Source organism: Hibiscus syriacus, unplaced genomic scaffold (genome assembly GCF_006381635.1).
Source record: "Hibiscus syriacus cultivar Baekdansim isolate YM2019G1 unplaced genomic scaffold, ASM638163v2 tig00112789_pilon, whole genome shotgun sequence".
Taxonomy (NCBI): domain Eukaryota; kingdom Viridiplantae; phylum Streptophyta; class Magnoliopsida; order Malvales; family Malvaceae; genus Hibiscus; species Hibiscus syriacus.
The window spans coordinates 317,909-326,633 of record NW_024063402.1 but is presented as its reverse complement, the minus strand read 5'-3'; the positions used below and the strand labels follow the sequence as shown (position 1 = coordinate 326,633).

The 8,725-nt window shown below is 35.7% G+C and overlaps 1 pseudogene; it reads left to right on the top strand.

The window, feature by feature from the left end:
• The first annotated feature begins 355 nt into the window (after positions 1–355).
• Positions 356–1,821, top strand: LOC120183515 (annotated as a pseudogene).
• Positions 1,822–8,725: the final 6,904 nt, after the last annotated feature.

The window sequence follows — 8,725 nt, the reverse complement described above, 5'->3', positions numbered from 1 at the left end:
TAAACGTTAAATATGATTTTAAAAAATGCAAAATTTGAGTATCAAAACGAAACAAAAGTAATAATTTAGGTACTAAATTTGTAGTTTATCCTAAATTCTAAAACCATGTAACTATGAAATGCTATTTGGGCTCAACAGGCCCATTTAATTTTTAAACTCCTGAAAATTCCCATGGCTCATTTAGCCAATAAGAAACAGCCACGTAATATAAAAAATACTAATGGTACAGATTGTAAATATAAAACATTACAAGGGTAGTGAGTCAAGCATCAATAACACAGTGGAAAAGCATTCGTTGGAAAAGATAAAGATGTAGTCTTTATAAATAAAAGGAAAAAGCAAAAGAGAAAAAAATTCAAAATTCAAAAAATAAATAATAAATAATAAAATTCATAGGATCAAAGATCGTCTTCTCGTCTGATTTTTCCGATTATTATACAAAATTGCTTTAATTCAGGTATTTCTTTTTTTTTTGTTTAATTTTAATCCTTTTTTTCTGGGATTGGTTGATTTTTTTAATAATATTTTCTTGAAATAAGATAAGAGGAAGGGGTTTTCTTAATTAGTTGTTTCTCCCATTTTTTTAAAAATTGACCGTTCGATTAGTTTTTCCTTTTATTTTGATGATCTAGGTTGCTTTTTGGGCTGATTTGAATTGATTTGTGCTTTGGAATTTTTGGGTCAATTTGATGTTTAGGGTTTTAAATTGAAAAAATTGTTTGGTGTTGATGTTAGCTGTTAATTATGTGCTAGGAGGTACAGTGGATTATACGATTAGCGATGATATTTATGCTTGATTCTGATATAATGTTGATTCATTGATCATAATAGAGAGAATCAATCAAGGTTCTTGGTGTTATCATGCTAATTGAAAATTGCATGCTTAGTATGTGTTTCCTCTAGGTACATGAATCGGCCTCCCTGTTTCTAAGGATAATTCGTATCCTTCTTGAAGAGTTGAATAACTTCTGGTCCTTCGGATCGTCCTTTTCTTTATCTTTTGTTTTAGATTCCTTCTCTTGTTCCAGGATACTCATATGATAATGTAATATCCTTGCAGGAGATTAGAGAATATGGAGTCTCACGATGAGACCGGGTGCAAAGCCCCCAAAGGCCCCATCCTTTGTGTCAACAACTGTGGCTTCATCGGCAGTGCAGCTACATGAATATGTGCTCCAAGTGTCACAAGGAAATGATCCTGAAGCAGGAACAGGCACAACTCGCAGCAGCATCCATCGGGAGCATTGTGAATGGTGGCTCAACTGGGAATGGAAAGGAACCAGCTCTCGCTGCCACTTTGGATGTACGATCCGGAAATGCTGACACAAACATAGTCTCACCGGAACCATCTGTCGACCCATCCGGGATGACTTCAAGTGGGATGAAGCCGAAAGAGGGTCCCAACAGGTGTACCAGATGCTGCAAACGCGTCGGTTTGACGGGGTTTAACTGCAAGTGTGGAAACCTCTTTTGCGCTGCTCACTGTTACTCCGACAAACACGAATGCCCTTTTGATTACCGGGCTGCTGCTCGCGATGCTATTGCAAGAGCCAACCCTGTAGTCCGGGCTGAGAAGCTCGACAAGATCTGAGAGACCCGGATCAAGATAAGAGTGAAGGTTTATGTAGGTCGGTTGCTTGTCTCCTCAGTTGTCCCCTCGATCGATACTACATGTCGGTTTGATGGAACATCGATACGATCTCCTTGTAACGCTTCTTTGTGCTATGCATTTCTTTCTAAATTAAGATGCCTATGAGTGTGGAAACTGTTCAAGTTCACTTTGGTAAAATGAATTTGAATATAAAATGCAAATGATGATCAAGAAAGGTTAAGGCCAACTAACATTTTGGTCTTATGCTATTCGGATTCGGAGATGTGTTCGATATGAGTATAATTCTATTTTTTCATTTTTATATATGTAAATGAATATGTATATGGCTTGAACTTAGGGTTATATGTCTATATATCAGTTGTATATATAAGTTACAGAAATCCTCGTCGGAAGACTTATATACCAAATCAGGTGTGTAACATGGATCGGTTTGGATTAGTTAGGACGAAACCTTAGAAATTAGAAGGGCAACCCAAAAAAAGATATTGGAGTCTAGCATTCTCAACCTTATACCCATTTAATCTCTCATGAATTGTTACTTTTTTTTCACATGAAATATACTCTATAATAACTATAGTTACTTTCAGTAATTATAAAATTATAAAATCAATAAGAGATGTTATTTGATCACATGGGTAAAGTACATAAATAATATATTCCGACTATAGGATGTTATTTTGTTGAGTCATTCGACTATTAAAAGTTATAAAATTATCTCTCATTTAGAGTGCGTTGTTTTGTTGACTTACTCTACTATTATACATTATAAAATGATCAACCGACTATTCATATGTTTTAAACTTGTCATTTTTCGTTAAAAAATGACAGTCATTTGAGTTAGATGTTAACATGTTGAATGAGATATGATAAAATCTGATCGAAAATCATTTGAGTTGTATTTTATGGATCGACTCTTCTACATTAATATATCGTTGAACTAGTGCTTGAAAGCAATGACAACTTCACTAGACATCATTAAAATATGATTTTATCACGTTCCAGTAAATAGGTAAACGTCTTGTTGAGACAACCATCAATTTTTTAAAACGTTGAGTTTGGAACATTTAAATAATCAGGTGATCACTTTGTAACTTTTAATAGTTGGGAGACTCAACAAAACAACACTCTATAATTGAAGGACTATTTTATAACTTTTAATATTGAAAAGATTCAACAAACAACGTCTTATAATCAGAGGACCATTTGTATACTATACACCGAGTAGATACTAATGTTAAAATATTAGGTAAATTATACATTTAGTACCTAAACTATCAGTTTTGGTCCATATTAGTACCTACACTTCCAATTTTTTCAAAATCATAATTAAAGTTGGTTTTTTTTTCATTTTAGTATCCTTATTCAAAATTTAATGTTAAGTTTTGAAAAAAATTAGAAGTTTAGGTACTAAAGTCTAAAACGGATCAAAACTGATATTTTAGATATTAAACGCATTAAGTTTTTAACAGTTTTATTAAACAAAAACTAAACATTAGGCATGATTTTGAAAAAAAATGAAAGTTTAGGTACTAATGTAGATCAAAAGTGATAGTTTAGGTACTAAATACGTAGTTTGGCCTAAAATATTTAATGTTTTTACATTGTAAAAAGTGCAAATTAGTTATAACAACCACATATAAGATAATTAAAGAAGAACCATGTATTATAGACTGAAATCAAACTAAGACGAAACATCCGAACTCACGAAGAGTTGAGCATGTTGGACAGAAAAGATTGGCATGAGACCGGAAATCTGCCGCGAAATGTTCAACTGTGGACGACAGGATATCTCCGGCACTCAACCAATTCCAATGCCGAATACCCGGAAGCGGTGGTTGTGTACGTTGTCAAACAAGGAATTAAGTGGCTTGTTGGCTGGAAGAATACGAGTGATGAAACCAATAAGGTATATATGCATCGATTCGATGTTATTTTCAATCCTTAATGCAAAACTCGAGGAAGCTACTTCTGCTTGATCTCTTGTTGTTGTTGTTGATTTGCATGCACTTCAATTATTAAAACAAGGAAGGTGGTGTAATTAAGGACTTGTGCTCGAGTCTTCCGTCGATGTCATTCTCTTCTCTTTTTCGGTAATTAAAGAGGCGTTCGAATATTACTTCTCTTTTTGATAAAGTGTCTTGCAAAGATGTTCCTAGGATTACTTGCTGCATAAAACCAGTTACTTGTTCGGTACGCATTGCAGAGTTGTAGACTTCACGCCTTCTGTCAACGTCCATCAGACTTTGCAAGTCAACTCGAGTCGGATGAATTGCTAAATGGTTGAGAAATGATCTTCCTCAGCACTATGGCATTTGATAGCCAGAAGGTTAGCCTTAAAAATACACCAGCAGAGGCAAATGGAAACATCATCTGCTTATAGTTTACATGCCTCGAAACATCGGTACCACAAGATTTCACGATCAAAATGAGTCCAGAGTCGGTGTTTTTACCGGTAGTGAATTGTGATACCTACTTGCTGCACTGTAAGTTGAGCTGTGAGAAGTCATGCTGAAAAATAAAAGGAAGAGCATAACAATGAACAGCGAGATTGTTTACGCAGTTCGGTGTCACATCACACCTATATCTGCGGGGCGTTGCCCAGAAAATAAAAATCACTATTGAACTGACAGTAGAAGATACATTTAGTATGAATTCTCCTCAAACAACCTTTCCCACTAGACATTGTATAAACGCTCTTTACAAAGAAAAAGACAATCCCAAAAACGCATCACAAAAGGAAACTTGTTGGTGAGTAGACTTTATTGTCTTCTCATGGACTTGATGAAGAAGTTGTTTTTGAGTAGATTTGATGTTCCAAATGCATGGAGGATTGCAGGCCCTTATAAAGGCTCTAATCAATTTCGTATGTGCAAAAACAATAAACCTGCAAGTTCCGTACTCGATATTTTAAAACTTATCTCGTTTAGATCGAACGTCATCAGAACGTAGAAGCACTTACTCTGTTACTAAACACAACTTCATATTCTGTGCAGCAATGGTGGCCAACCACAAAGCCGTTGTCTATGTTTTTACGGTGCGAGTTTTCCCGCAAACAAAATACACCCCCAACCCTTTTCCTTGTTAACGTAACTGTTTATTGATGGATTGTGCATGCATGAAAAGCAGACATAAATAATGATATGGAAGAATTAGAACTTGAAAAGAGGATGGTGGTGGATAAGAATGTTTGAAGCGGCATTCAATTTTCTGAAGTAGATTTTTCTGTCTGGATACTTGTAGCCAACCTTAAATATATTGTCTTAAGGCTTGCTAGTTCGATTTACTTTTATTGTGGTTTTTTTGCATGGAATTGCTTGAATCGATTTGTAATCATAAACAACATATGCTCTCCATACTTCATTGATATGCTTAACTAGTTTGTTCCGAAAGTAGGATTATTTGTGCACATGTCATAGACTCATAGGTGTTTCATTCTTTCCAGGCTAGTGTCAGAGAAAGTGAATGGCGTTCACTGGAGGAAGACATAATCCCATCATTGTCTACTTCCAGGTCCAACAGGCTGGACTTACAATCAAAGCATATACCACGAAAGTATAAAGAATCAAATATTTGTGTGGCAGGAGGTATGAAGATGTTAATAATTGTTTTCTAAACTTAGAATTCTGTCAAAACAAATAATTGGAAGGTTTTTGGCTGGCAGCTGGTTCAAATTTTCTGTAGCAACCATGCATTCTGCGCATATTAGACAGTGAGGCCAGCTTCATAGTTTATTGTTTCCTAACTAACTGGATAGGCCCAAACTTGAACCAAGGGATCCTTTACTGCTAATTTTGTGTTCAAGGTTCTTATTGCTCTATGCAAATTCTCTTAACCAATGTATTCTTTATATTAGGTAATTCTCTTCTTCAACTGTCTTTTAAATATTTGGAGTATGACTATTAGAATTTTAGGGTAGAATGCATGAACTTGATTCATATATGCTACACGAGCTTATATTCTGTGTTGGAAAAAATGCTATTGGCTGAGAGTGAGAATTTTCAAGGATTTATAGTTAATGCATGAACTTGATTCATATATGCTACATGAGCTTGTATTCTTTGTATTGGCAATAATGCTATTAGCAGTGACAGAGAATTTTTCAGGGATTTATAGTTCAATCTAGATTTCCTGTACAGATCCTTTCCTAAATTAGAGTCGAGGATTTTGCATTCCTGGGATGGAATTTTAGATTGAATTATTAATTTGAAATCTCAAACTTTTACCTATAGTTTTTTGGGGGTACATTCTTGTGTTTGCAGAAGAAATAAAAGTGGATATTGAATTTAAAAACCCTCTGCAAATTCCAATTTCTGTCTCAAGTGTTTCTCTGATGTGTGAGCTCTCTGCAAATCCTGAAGAAGGCAAGCTTTCAGAGTCTGTTAACGTTTTCTTTAAAGCCTTATTTCTTTCATCGTCCCTTTCAACTCTATATTGATCATAATTGTTTGTGTTACATCAATTACCACACAGATGCTGATAGTTCAAACATTGAGCTTCCGGAAAATGAAAGCAAAACATCAACCTCCACTGGGTGTGTGTTGCTGTGTTCCTATATATGGGTGTATATATGCATACATGCATTGATTTCCTGTCAAGGTACAGTTTTCTTTACCCAATTTAGCATTATAATCTTTCTATATTGCCGTTGACTGACTTAGTGTCAACTGTCTCATTCTGAAAAAAAATCAATATGTATCTTTATATTGTATTTGTATGGGTGTCATTTCCCTAGAGTAATGAAAGCTAGCTAGCCCAGAGTGCCCCTGGCATCAAGTTGATGATAGTGGGCCATTTGCTTGCCTTGATCAATGGTTGAACTATGGAGAAACATAATCATGTTAAATTTTTTGGTTATCTATTATATGTAGTACTATTTGCGGGGACGGAACCAGGATCAAACCATGGGAGTGGCCAAATGACCTAATTTCAAAACTACAAGGATCCATTAAGTATTAAACTCGAAAATTGGGGAGAGGGTGCGCTTGATTTATCTAAATTTTAAACTTATAGGGACCTAAATTGCCATTGGACCATTTTTTTTGGGGGTGTGGGGCAGGGCCCTTCACATGTTCCATTTAGTTTGCTTGGTCTAGCCTCAAGTGATGCCTGAGCTTGGCAGGGACTAATTACTGCAGTTTCCCTCGTATATGCACATTCATGCTGCTGTGACTTTAGATCATGATGGTATTCTTTTGAACCTAAGCCAACTTCAATGTTCATCGATAAAAACTTAACAAACTGTAAATGATCAGGCAAGGGTTAAATCTGGGGCTTGGTCGCTGTCCAGACTAGAGCAACATGATCTGTTTTGCATAAGTTGTAATTCCACCTTATATTAGTCCATCGACCTTATATCCTTTTAGTGTAAGTATGCTATAGGCCACATAATAAGCGTCTTAAAAGTTTGTTCTGTTCGTCATCTTGAATTCTTCGATTGCCGAGTAAATACTTGTTTGTTTGTTTCTGCTTTTTCACCAGTTGACTTAAAACTCTACTCTGGTTTTCCCTTCAGGATCGGAGGTCATCAACTTCTGAAGATGGTACTCCACCTTCCCCTGTTCAAAGTGATGTAAGATTGGGCCCTCGGGATAGTAGCGAACCCCCCTTTGATGTATGGAGTTCACCTTTGGCTGATTTCCATGACCGAAATATCGTGTAACCTTTTTGTAAGTTGATTTTGTTTTCATCACTCAACTGCCGAAGGGTAGTATTGATTCCAAACACGCCACTTGTCCTTTCCCATCATGCTTGTGATTGCAGGTAGGACTCGGGTAACCGCAACAACTTTTAACGATGAAGGTGAAACTTATTTCCGACGTTTGTTTCTATTTCCTTTTTTTTCTTCTCTGGCAGTCTTTCTGGCATGAGTCCGATATCGTGGGTAGTGGATGGACCTCGGATCATTCAACGTAACTTATGTGAAGTAAATTGGAAGATGACTATAACCAACTCCTCCGGTTCAGTCGCATCAGTCCATATCAACACCTTCATTCCCCCACTAGTAACACCCAACCCATAGACGATGCCACTGCATCTCAGCCTCCGGAAAACCAAGCGGGGTGGTCGGATACTCCCATTGCCAGCGATACAAAGATCATCACAAATGATGCCCTTGCAACACGATCTTCCAAGTCACCGTCTCTCGAAAGTGCCCCCCAGTTCATTTGGTCAGGGACGAGCTCTACTAAACTCATACTTCAACCTAGGTCGACCGCCGAAATCCCTCTTCAGATTTGTGCTTTCGCTCCGGGGATATACGACCTGTCGAACTACGTTTTGAATTGTGTTACATCCGTGTTACACTTCAATATAAGGGCTTGTTAAATGTTCAAACTTAAAATTTGGGGTGAAATTTAATTTGTATAATATTTAAAATTAGGGTAAAGTACACAAATAGTCCCCTGACTATAGGATAATATTTTATTTAGTCTATTGACTATTAAAAGTTATAAAATAGTTCCTCGATTATAAGGTGTTGCTTTGTTGAGTCCTTTGACTATTGAAAGTTATAAAATGATCATCTAACTATTATATATTCCAAACTCATCTTTTTTGTTAAAAAAATTGACAATAATCTGAGTTGGAGGTTAGATTGCTCATTGAGATATGATAAAATCTGATCTCATAATCTCAAACGACTATCATACTCAATCACTTATTAACGTTCAGCTCAGACTATCATTAATGTTTAACGAAAAGGATGAGTTTGAAACATAATAAATAGTCTAGTGATCATTTTACAACTTTTAAAAGTCGAGAGATTCAACAAAACAACATCATATAATCGGATAATCATTTTATAACTTTAATAGTTGAAAGACTCAACGAAATAGTATCTTATTGCTGGGGACCATTTGTATATTTTATCCTTAAAATTACAAATATCTAAGTTGTCAATAGACTAACAATTTTGTAGGACTAAGTTTTGTGGGACTAATCACGGCCCCTCCCACCCCTTTTTTAACTCTGCCCATGTTCAAATGATTCCATTTTTGTATGAAAAGTTTGATTAAATTAAAAAAACACTAAAAAATCGATCTATTTAAAATTTTTACTTGAAAATAAACTAAAACATGAAAAACAAATAAAAATTAAGAAACATAATATCCTTCA